Source organism: Anolis sagrei, chromosome 4 (genome assembly GCF_037176765.1).
Source record: "Anolis sagrei isolate rAnoSag1 chromosome 4, rAnoSag1.mat, whole genome shotgun sequence".
NCBI classification, from domain to species: Eukaryota; Metazoa; Chordata; class Lepidosauria; order Squamata; family Dactyloidae; genus Anolis; species Anolis sagrei.
The window spans coordinates 209,365,856-209,378,583 of record NC_090024.1 but is presented as its reverse complement, the minus strand read 5'-3'; the positions used below and the strand labels follow the sequence as shown (position 1 = coordinate 209,378,583).

Genomic DNA, 12,728 nt, shown 5'->3' with positions numbered 1-12,728 from the left:
TCCTTGTTTCTCCTGATATGAACATGCCCTTTCTATTATTTTTAGCTTCTCAAGGAAGTGAGTGATAATTTTCAGGTTTAGCTTTTCTGATTATCTCCCAACAAATGCTGACAGTTCATTTTCCTCTTTCTTTGATGATTGTCCTCTTTTACATATCCCTTTTACATTTCAGCTCATATGAAATGTTGCAATTATCTACCCACCCTGGTTTCTTTAGACAACTGACCGCTTTTCTTCCTCAATTTTCTTCCTCAGTGTGATCGTGTCTTTAGCATATCATTTTTAAGAAATGTCCATGCCTCCCAAGCTCTGTTACCTTTGAACATTTCTGACCATAGGGCCTCCCCAGCGCTTCCACAAGCTTACTGAAATCAGCTTTCTTCAAGTATAGATTACATGATCTTACTTCATTTGACTTTCCCTTTCCCCTGTATAACAAATGCCAGGAGAAAGTGGTCACTTCCACCTCAGCATCCCAGGGATCCATTTCCACCCCAAGGATCAAATCCAAAATAAACAATCCCTTTGTTGACTCCTCCAATTGCTAGGCAATAAAAACTAAGTAGAGAGGGACAACTGAAGAAGTATGAAGAGAGCTGTTAAGTCTTATCACTTCTTATTATGACTTAATTACTTTTTCTATGCCTTCTTTCAATTTCAATTCCAAGAATTCCCATCCCACTGAAGCTACTACTTATGCTGCTGGTTGGTGGTTCTGGAAATTGCAGTCCAAAGAGTAACTTCAACAAATGGTTTTGATACCTATGTTTTTGCCTGCCCATCTTAATTTTCCCTCCATTGTGATTACTTTCTTTCAGTAGAAGCTCAGTCCTCATCAAGGTTATATGACAAACATCTCCTCAAATAGCACAGCCTCTCTGTTAATGCATCTCCAAGTTCACAAGTCTATTTCAGGATAGAATAATAATAACTCTTTCTACTCTTCCAACTGAATTTCTGCTAAGTGTATGTGTGTATGTTTATGCATTCAAGTTGCCTGTTGGTTTATGGTGAGCTCATGGATTTCATGAGGTTTTCTTAGACAGGGAATCCTCAAAGGAAATTTTAGCAAATCAGTAGGTAGCCTACTGTAGGGGGATGGTGGACCCTCATCCAATTACTAACCACACTGACTCTGTTTAGCCTCCAAGATCAAATCAGATCTAGTGCCTTTAGTGCATTTAAGCCTCCCCTGAACAATGAATCAGGAAAAAGGTGGGATGTAAGCTAAATATATTGAGCCCCCAGTGGTGTAATGGGTTGAACACTTGTGCCAGCAGGACTGCTGACCGAAAGGTTGGTGGTTTGAATCTGGGGAGTGGGGTGAGTTCCCATCTGTCAGCCACAGCTACCTATCAGAAGCTTCCCACAGGATGGTAAACATCAAGATGTCCCCCTGGGCATTGTCCTTGCAGACGGCCAATTCTCTCACAGCAGTTGCTCCTAACATGAAAAAAAGCTAAATTTATGAATACAGACCACCACTCCTCTTAATGTTCCCCCAGCAGCCTCAAGAGCATCCCTCTGGGCAGCTAAACCAGAAAATCACAATTGGATGGTCCCCCATGAGGATCTGCCTCCAGGAGCAAGCCAAGAATGGTCAACCAAACAGACTCAGAAGTAGACTGAGCAGATAAAAAGACAACCTGGCAAAATGGAACTATCTAAAAGAATTCTCTACTTGATGCGACTTCTTCTTAGGTGATTCCTTGTTGAACGAGTAGGATAGTCTTCCAGGATCAGTGTACTGGTGGTGGGTCCGTAGGTGACTGTGGGACCCTATTCTTGATCTGCATCTTCTTCCGCAGTGAGGGCATTGATTTCCTGGTGGAAGGCAGTCCCGGTCGGGGTTGGCTTGATGCGCCTTCCTCTTGGCACGTTTCTCTCTTTCGCCCTCCATTCGTGCCTCTTCAAATTCTACAGCACTGCTGGTCACAGCTGACCTCCAGCTGGAGCACTCAAGGGCCAGGTCTTCCCAGTTTTGAGTGTCTATGCCAGAGTTTTTAAGGTTGGCTTTGAGCCCATCTTTAAATCTCTTTTCCTGTCCACCAACATTCCATTTTCCATTCTTGAGTTTGGAGCAGAGCAACTGCTTTGGGCATCCGGACAATGTGGCCGGTCCAGCAGAGTTGATGGCGGAGGACCATCGCTTCAATGCTGGTGGTCTTTGCTTCTTCCAGCACGCTGACATTTGTCCGCTTTTCTACCCAAGAGATTTGCAGGATTTTCTGGAGGCAGCGCTGATGGAATCGTTCCAGGAGTTGCATGTGATGTCTGTAGACAGTCCACGTCTCGTAGGCATATAGCAGGGTTGGGAGGACAATAGCTTTATAAACAAGCACCTTGGTATCCCTACGGATGTCCTAGCGGAAATGATCAACGTTTTCTAATGTTACACCATTAAGCTGTATTTCTGGCATTTGAGAAGGATTGGCTGGTGACCTCTTGGAAGAGCACTTTGGTTTTCTTGATGTTCAATGACAGGACGAGAGCAGAACAAACAACTCTTCACCTGTATGCTTGTCCACAATACTCTGCCTCATGTACAGAGGAAGAATGGTTTAAAACTACAGACAATGTGGTCCTTGTTGCCCTGTTTTGGTAAAAAAAAATAAAAATCATATGCTTGTACTCCTTTTATTTTTATGTATGCAATGCTTTTGACATGAAATAGAAAATAAATAAATACAGTATTAAAAACAATGAATTAAAAGGAGCACAAAATTGTACAGTTCAGCATTGACTTGTGACAATAGATGCAGAGAGCTCTTTTCTCACCCTTTCTCCAATTTAAGGCTTTGAACTGGCAAATAAAACCTTTTCCATAGTCTTCTCAAATGGACTGGATTATGGAAGATTAAGGAAATGGGCTTTGGACACTTAAATGACTTACTGTCATCTATAATGAGACAGCTGCTGAGCTAAAATAGGGAACTCCAATTGTCCATGACCATATTGTGAGGGTCCTTCCTCCTCTTCCTCCTAACTGTCCACCCTTGGGAGAGCCAATGCTATTGTTGGATCGTGCCCATCGCAAGGGACTTGGTGGTCTACCATCGCCATCCTTGTGGCTGCTCTTTCTCCGCAGGCAGCGCAAGGGAGGTGATGTGCACAAAGCTTACTGCTAGTTTGACATCCTCCTCCCACAGAGGCCTTTTCTGTTGAGGGGGCCTGCAGTAGGCGGCTGCTTTACAGTCGTGTCTTTGTTTTAACTGTAGGGTCTACTGTTTGGGTCAGGAATTTGTAATGAGCTTTTACTTTGTGTCGTCTCCTTGGGGTGCCTGTTGTTTGGGGAAGGGCTGAAGATGTCTGGCTTCCCCACCCAGTTCACATGGATGTACACAAGCTGTGGGGTGGGCTGGAGGGCATGGCCTGGGATGAGTAGAAGGTGACTATGCCCCAGAACCTGGTTTGCATAATTCATTGCATAGAAGGCGCTTGTAGATTAGGAAATGAGGGATAATGGGGAGCGGATTTTATATTTCAAGATTTTTTTTTAACTTTTGGAGATTCAGCATCAACTTTTTTGGCTGCAAACACAACATGTTTAGATGCCGTTGGGATGCCTGGGATTTTCCTGCTTTGTTCAGAATGAATGAAGTCTGGTCGTGAATTTCTCAACTTGACTGAGGCACATTTCTACTGATATTTTCCTCTTCCATCACAACTCAATATACAGTATAATAAAATCATATCTTGTTTTGGTTCTTTTTTGCCTTCTTCCTCTTTTCTTATTTTCTTCTCTCAGTCTTCATTTTGCAACACCATTTCTGAAGATCATGAAATCATGCTGTAATAGGACTCTTGGGTTCTGCTTTATTGTCTGTCTGGTCAAGATTGAAGTGTTCTTGTAAATGGGTTTACATATTGAAGTTCTTTTCTCAGCCCAGCAATTCCAGCATTGCTCAAAAATTTGAATAGCTGGGTTGAATGGCACAGGCATAATAAGGGCTCTTTGCTGTACCAGATCGCACCCATATCTTCATATGTGTTGACCATTTTTCCTATTTCTTGGCAGGGGGTTGGACTGGATGGCCCTTGAGGTCTCTTCCAACTCTATGATTCTATGTGTCCATCTAAATTAGGCATAGGCAAGCTTCAGCCCTCCAGGTGTTTTGGACTCCCAACTCCCTCAATTCCTAACAGCCGAAATTGTGGGAGTTGGGAGTCCAAAACACCTGGAGGGGTGAAGTTTGGCCATGCCTCATCTAGATCAAGCCTTTATTGTCCAATTTGTCTTTCTAATTTACATAATTTTACAAGTGGATGGTAATAGGGTTCAAACCCTCTTATCTTCCATTTGTAACCCACCCAGTGCTGCTTCTGCTGCCTTTTTTTTTGCCATAGATAACCTGTTAAGTGGGGGGGGGGGGGGGGGGAACAATATGGAAGTGTCTCACAAAATAACAGCATAATATCTATGCAAGGCAAAGCATAACTTGTGTGTTTACATATAGGACAGTCATCCAGAATCCAAAGTGAGTTTGACCCACTTCATACATGCTTAAATAGAAAAAAAATATATTCTGTGAGATATATCACTATCCAACTGTGAATGATATTGCTATTCTCTCTCACGTGAAATGTATATATTGCCTATTCTCTTTATCCATTCTTATACCTAAAAGGAAAGAACTAAAAAGCCTAGATTCCTAAATGTATTTAGTTATTTGTTTTATCATCTGCCTATCTCCCTAATATAGGACCCAACACAACTCACAATACAATTTTTAAAAAAAACAGTCAAAACAATAATTAAAATTTTAATTACATATATATTACAATATTTATTAAAACTTTCAAAAATATAAAGCCTAAAATAAAACCGCAGCTCATTAAAAGACACTTCTACCATGCTCAGTTAAAGACCAATGACCTGTTTAATTAGATTTCTCTGGTTTGTGCTATGATTATGTGGTCTGACACATGTTCATACATTGATGTTTTTATGCCTATAGAAAGAATGTGCCTGCTGCCATCTAAGAAAACTAAGGCGGAATACAGCATTTTATTGTGCCCTAAATGAATTTCTGTTGACAGAACAGGAAAATGCATTTAGAGACGAAACAGATCATTCACACTGAAAAGCAATACTTTTTGGGACTGATTAAAAATGACTGTCTTAATGCATTGTGTGCTCCATTAACTGCGCTCACTAGTTCCAACTCGCGCCTGCCTTCAAAAGGCATTTTTGGCACCACTTTGTGGAAGCATCCAAAGGGCAAGTCTACTTTGCAGATCTAAACTGGCTTAATTGCCTTATTGCCATAGTTCTCTATCCAAGACTCCTAGAAATTCTGGTTTTACAACAAAGAAAAGCTTTGCTTGCTAATTTGCGATGCTTCAAAATACTAATTCCTGCTTTCATTCACTATTGACGGTACTTGTATTATTCGATAAAGATGAGGAACATACCAGATTCCAGATAATATTGAACTGCAACACTCCTCGTTCCTCATCACTGACTGCTATTAAGGACTGATGGGAGATGCAGTCAACATCTGGAGTGTCTTATTTTCCTCACCACTGCTATAGAGCGTCTTCGAACCGCAATATGTCAAATCTGTTCACTGTAGTAATAAACCATGCAGAGTTCCTGCCAACCATGGCATTGACTGTTTAAGTATCATTAGAATCTAGAAACATTTGGTTTTACATGGGGCTTGCAGAAAACATGTTTTTCTCACTTCGAGCTGATGTTGCAAAAAGGAAGGGTGACAGTATGCTGTGGTCAAAGGACCTTATGTTGCCAGAGTATCAAGCAATGAATAATTGAGTCAGCTTCCTGAGCCATCTCTTATCTGAAAAGAGTAGCTGCCCCTTTGAAGGACAGCTCTCTTTTGGAACGAGAGGTAAACTCTTGCAGCGGTGAGAGGATCCCTCTTGTCCTTTGCTGAATGTAGCATTTGTTGGATTTCCTTAGTGGGTCTCTAGATAGTTTGTAGGTTGTATTTCTTCATCAGCTTCCCTAAGCATCACCGTATACCATGTAGCTGTGGACAAGTCTACATAGGAACCACCAAACGCAGCATTGCCCAAACACGAATCAAGGAACATGAAAGGCACTGTGGACTACTTCAACTAGAGAAGTCAACCATAGGAGAGCACCTGATGAACCAACCTGGACACAGCATATTATTTGAGAACACAGAAATGCTGGACCACTCTAACAACTGCCATGTCAGGCTACACAAAGAAGACATTGAAATCCACAAGCATGTGGACAACTACAACAGAAAGGAAGAAACCATGAAAATGAACAAAATCTGGCTACCAGTATTAAAAAACTCTAAAATTATAATAGTAAATAAATAACAACACTCAAACGCAGGGGAACTCCAGACAAGAAACAAACAGGGACAGCTAATCACCTCAACAAAGGATTCCTCCAAGCAGTAAGAAGCCAGACTTTGAAACTGCTAGGCCATTAAATGCTAATCAAGGTGGCCAATTGAAACATTCACACCTGTTGTATGGTGCAGACTGTACTGCTTCCAAAAAAGGGTATCCTTAGACAAGCACTGCTGAAACAGTATTGTGCAGCATTGACCCCAATGGGATGTTTCTTGGGAAATACATCATCTTACCCCTTCTCTGTCTTCCATCCTCACTCGATCTGTCTACGTTAAAGATCTATGCCAGGGGTCCTCAAACTTTTTAAACAGAGGGCCAGGTCACAGTCCCACAAACTGTTGAAGGGCCGTATTATAATTTGAAAAGAAAAAAAACGAATGAATTCCTATGTGCACTGTGCATATCTTATTTGTAGTGCAAATGCACTTAAAAACAATACAATAATTAAAATGAAGAACAATTTCAGCAAATATAAACTTATTAGTATTTCAGTGGGAAGTGTGGGCCTTCTTTTGGCTGATGAGATAGGATTGTTGTTGTTGTGTGCTTTCAAGTCATTTCAGACTTGACCCTGAGTGAGGGCCGGGTAAATTACCTTGGAGGGCCGCATCCGGCCCCCGGGCCTTAATTTGAGGACCCCTGATCTATGCCCTTGTACTATCTATCCCCTTCTCCCTCTCCTACTCAGGTATGTAAATGAAGAGACATGAGTGTGACCATGCACTCTGCTAGTTTGATTTGTTCTCAGCGACCAAAGATTTCACCATTGACTAAGCTTGACTCAGTATAGACATGAAGGTTATTAAACTTCATATTAAAATGGTGTAGGGCAGCAGCAGAGGTGGTTGTGAAATTTTAACTCAAAACCTTTTATTTATCAAAGTCTTAAAGGATAGAAACAAAACAAGGGCTCTTTCAGTACCTGGTCCATGAATGGGCATTGCCCATTAGAAGTGGTTGCCTCAGGAATTTAACATCCCTAGAGATACTGGTAGAAGAGGCCAATCCTATATCCAGAAAGGTGTAGACGTTTGGATGATGACAACTTTCAGATGTCAGTTCTAGACTGTTTGATTTATTTCTGTGAATTGAGAAGTCTGGGGTATTGGCCACGGTGGTGTCCAGGAACAACGTGATAGGCTGGGTTGCTGTGAGTTTACCGGGCTGTATAGCCATGTTCCAGAAGCATTCCTTCTTGACGTTTTGCCCACATCTATGGCAGGCATCCTCAGAGGTTGTGACATCTGTTGGAAACTAGACAAGTCAGGTTTATATATTTGGGGAAATGCACAAAACCTGGCTACCAGTATTAAAAACCTCTAAAATCAGAACAGTAAATAAGGAACAATGCTCAAAAAACAGGGGAATTCCAGACAAGGATCAATCAGGGCCAGCTAACACCTCCCAAGAAAGGATCCCCCTAGCCAGCAACCAGTCAGGCTTTGAAGTTGCAAGGCCATTAATTGCTAATCAAAGTGTCCAATTGCAACATTAACACTTGTCTCAAACAGGCAAGAGTTCTTTCTCCCACCCTGGACATTTCCACAGATATATACACCCCACTTGCCTAGTTTCCAACAGACCCCTCAACCTCTGAGGATGCCTGCCATAGATGTGGCTGAAACGTCAGGAGAGAATGCTTCTGGAACATTGCCATACAGCCTGGAAAAGTCACAGCAACCCAGTGATTCCAGCCATGAAAGCCTTTGGCAACACAATGTAATAGGCTGTTGGCACTCTGAACGAATTCAGGGCGATGGACTGGTCGAGGGCCTAGAAGCTCAGACTTTGTCCAGACAAGATGAAGGTACTGTTTGTAGGTGGTTCACCTATCTAGGTAAGTGATGTTCATCTTGTTCTGGAACTGGTTGCACTCATCCTACTAGATAATTTATAGGTGCTCTTGGATGATTCATTGTTGTTAGAGGCCCAAAACTATTAACTGGGGCTTGGCTGACAGTGTCATATTATGTTAGTGCTTTGGCATCTGTACTGGCTTATTCTGGGTCCAGGTCAGAGTTCCGGTTTTAATCTTGAAAGTATTCAGTGGTTTGGGACTAAGTCCTCCTATGTTTACCTGCTAAAAGTCATCTGCAAACCTTCTCCAAAAAAAAAAAAAAAGTTTTGAGTGGCAGTGAAAAGACATTTTCAGTGATGGTACCTTAGTTGTACTTTTCCAAGATAGAAAATACATCCAGGTATTTTCAGCACCAGTTCCCCCAGGCGTTGCATTAATTATTTCTGTTTTTAGTCTTCTACATTGCTTAATTTTGAAAATATTTTATTTGTTGCTGGTAGTTTTATTATGTTACATGCTGCCTTGTTTGTGAATTTATTTTGTGTTTCTTGTGCTGTTTTTTTTTTTTTTTTGTTATGTTATAGCTTTCATTTTACACCCTTGTAAACTACCCTGAGAATTTTGTTTACTGGACTGGCTAAAAGTATAAACACACACATTTAAAAATAGCACTTTTTAGATACATGAAGAACTCTCGCAGAAAGAGCAAATATTTGTTCCCTGCTTCCTCAGAAGACAGTCCATGTTGGAAATAGCAATCTTCTCAAGCCTCCACTGGTTATGTGTTATGTATATAATTGCTTGTTGTATTGTATATCTGTTTATTGGTTTGCAGTTTTCTTTAACCTCTTTGTTGTTGGAGGGACTGCAGACCATGTGATCAGAACTGGGCATATTCAGGACAGACTCCATTTTTACAAAACGGTTAGTTTAGAAGACTGTAGAATCAGAGTACCTTTAGAAGACCGTAGGAACATCACACTTTAGACTTCAGTGTATGCTTAGAGACCACAGAGACTATTAGACTCTCAGAACAGAGAGATGCTTTGGACTATGGGCTGTTTGGAGAAGGATGCCCTGTGTTACCTACACAGAGAAACTACTTCAAATCCTATTTTACTGGATTCATATGCAAAGTACCTAAATTCTGAATACATTAAGTTTGTGAGTAAACCAACGATGTTCCTTTTGAAGAAGTCTGCTTATTTTGTCTCTTGGGAGCATTATTTAAAGGCAAATATGTTTTAACAGAGTAGCTATGTTGGGGCAACTAAAAAGGAACACTTCTGAAACTCTGCTAAATATAAGTGATTTTTGTGCATTGGCATATCTTTGCCCCTCATAGTTCAAAGAGATATTTAGGATATTAATTTAACAGCTGAGAAACCTGATTGCCTTGCATGAATGCTGGTGAATGCCATTTTCCCAATAGGTCATGACTCCTAACACAGTGTTTTGCAACCTTCCTAATGCCACGACCCCTTAATACAATTCTTCATGTTGTGGTGACCCTCAACCATAAAATTATTTTTGTTGTTACTTCATAACTGTAATATTGCTACTGTTATGAATCGTAATGTAAATATCTGATATGCAGGACAAGTTTTAATTCAATGGACCAAATTTGGCACAAATACCCAATACACCTACATTTGAATACTGGTAGGGTTGGGAGAAGATTGATTTTGTCATTTAGGAGTTGTAGTTGCTGGGATTTATAATTCTCCTACAATCGAAAGAGCATTCTGAACTCCACCAACTATGGAATTGAACCAAACTTGGCACACAGAACTCCCATGACCAACAGAAAATACTGGAAGGATTTGGTGGGCATTGACCTTGAGTTTTGGAGTTGTAGTTCACTTACATCCAGAGATCACTGTGGACTCAAACAGTGATGGATCTGGACCAAACTCTACACGAATATTCAATATGCCCTAAAGTGAACACTGGCGGAGTTTTGAGAAAATAGAATCTTGACATTTGGGAGTTGTAGATTTGTAGTTCACCTACAATCACAGAAAAGGGTCTGGTGGACATTAACCTTGAGTTTTGAACTTGTAGTTCACCTGCATCCAGAGAGCACTATTGACTCAAACAATAATGAATCTGAACCAAACTTGGCATGAATACTCAAATATGCCCAAATGTGAACACTGGTGGAGTTTGGGAAAAATAACCTTGACATTTGGGAGTTGTAGTTGATGGGATTTATAGTTCATCTACAATCAAAGAATGGGGCCAAACTTCCCACACAGAACCCCCATGACCAACAGAAAATACTGTGTTTTCTGATGGTCTTTGGCAACCCATCTGACACCCCTTCACGACCCCCCCAGGGTACGGTTCCCCCCCCCCCCAGGTTGAGAAACACTGCTCTAACCAATCATGCTTTTAACCCGGAGGTTTTGGCATCATTTTTCAAAAGATTATGACTTCTAACAAGGTCATGCTTTCCCAAAGATTATAAAATCTCCAAAAAGATTATGGAGATTTCCATTTTCCAAAAGTCCAGATTGTGTATCCAGTGCCTAAAATGCAGCAATGAGAACAAAAAATGAGGGGAAACATATTGAAAACCTTTTTTTAAAAAGAAAGACAAATACTTTGAATACATAATATTTTCTTTTAGGGTTATAAATACTTAAAACAAGGTTTTTGTACATCCTCCCCCCCCCCCCCCAATTATTTATTTAAACATAACTTAATACAAACAGGAACATCTTTAGATAAGAATATTCTAGTATCAAACTAATTCAATTCTTTTTATAGCTCTTTGATGGGAATCAATGTCTGTGCCTGTGAAACTGTGAAGAGACAAAGCTTCCTTTCTTTTGCAAATGTGATAGTTTCCTTTCTTCTAAAAAAGGCCTTTTTAAATATTTGTCATAAATTAACAAAAGCAAAGATGTTCTTTATTACAGTTCACTTTGTAACAAAAAAAACATTTAAAAATCCATTTGTAATAAATTTCCAAATAAAGTGTATTTTTAATATTTCAAATATAATTTTATGCCGAACCAAATTAAAGGTTAAATATTTTATGTTCCCACAATAACCGACTTTCAGTTTGAAAAGGGCACTTATAGCTTCCTCCCTCCCACACACATACATAAATTTTCTGCAGATTACTTAATAAAATGAAGAAGAATTGGGTTTTCCCATAGTTTCAAATTTCTGGAAATCTTAGATCTGCACTTCTAAGGAATGGAGGAGGGGTAACCCAGAGAAGCATTGGGATTGAAAACAGAAAATGGAAAGTGACCTTAGTGGACTTATTTATAGTATATGTGACCCTGCACTGGATGTCCTGCAAATCTCCCTATCCAAATTCTGTTCCTGTAATAAGGACATTCATGGCAAACATAGGTTTTCATACTGCTTATGTTCTCAAAATTATGCTTACTAAAGTAGTAAATGTTACCACTCCGGGATCACCCAGTGACCTTCATCTGGCCACGGTGGTCCATGCCTTAGTTATATATTGTATGGATTATTCCAATGCAATCTACGTAGGGCTGCCTCTGAAGACAGTTCAGAAGCTTCAACTAGTACTAAGATTGTCAACCAGGCTGCTGATGGGGGCAGATTATAGATATCATACAACCACCTTCCTGAAGCAGCTTCACTGGTTGTCTATTTGCTTCCGGACCCAATTGAAAATGCAGGTTATTATTTCTTATAAAGCTCTGTATGGCTCAGGTCCTTCTTATTTACATGACCGCATCCCCCCGTATAAACCTGTTCGGGCCTTATGATTGACTGGGGAGGTTCTCCTCTCGGTCCTGGCTCCTTTGTAAGCAAGGCTAGCAGGGACAAAGGGGAGGGCCTTCTCAGTGGTGTCCCCCTGAGTCTAGAGCATCTTCTCCAGAGAGGTTAGGCAGGCATCCACTCTCATGGCATTCAAGAGGGGGATTTCAAGATATGGTTATTTAAGCAGACTTTTGACCGTGATTAGTCAACCTCTAGAACATGGATTTACTATAACAAGCCCCCTTTATCTCATAGAAATGACTGTGTTTTTAATCTAATGTTCATAATTTTATTATTCATTTTTTTACTTGACTATGCTGTATTTTGTGTTTTATATCGATTGGATGTGTTATTAATAGTTTATTCCATTTTATGCATTTTATAGTATTGCACTTATTGTATTATTTATGTTGTAAGCTGCCCCAAGTCCCCTGGGGAGAGGGAGAGGGATATAAATAAACGTTGTTATTATTATTCATAGCAAAGTGGGGATTCTTGTCCAGTAGCAACGTCAGCTGTGAGATTCCGGAAGTTGCGGGAGAAGTGGCATTTCCAAATACTTTTCATTGCTGCCACTATGCTACATCTATAATTTTTGTGTTGTATTTTCAAGTTGTTTTAGAGAAGACAGAACTGGACAGTCAAAAAAGTTTTAAGGGACCTATGTTAGATCTGAATAGCAGCTGAAATTGAGCCAAAAATGTTGCCAACATGATTTGAGGATGTTTTGAAGGACAGTCTACTCAAAGTTTCTGAAGGCTTCCAGGAATTGCAATTCATTGGCTGGGGAAAATTTTCTTGGAGGCTTTCAGGGGATCATGGA

The 12,728-nt window shown here is 40.3% G+C and overlaps 1 protein-coding gene across 1 annotated transcript in view; it reads left to right on the top strand.

Annotated features, from left to right (window-relative positions):
• E2F1 (E2F transcription factor 1) overlaps positions 1–12,728 on the top strand; it is a 39,461-nt gene that overhangs the window by 11,326 nt on the left and 15,407 nt on the right. The window lies entirely within an intron of this gene.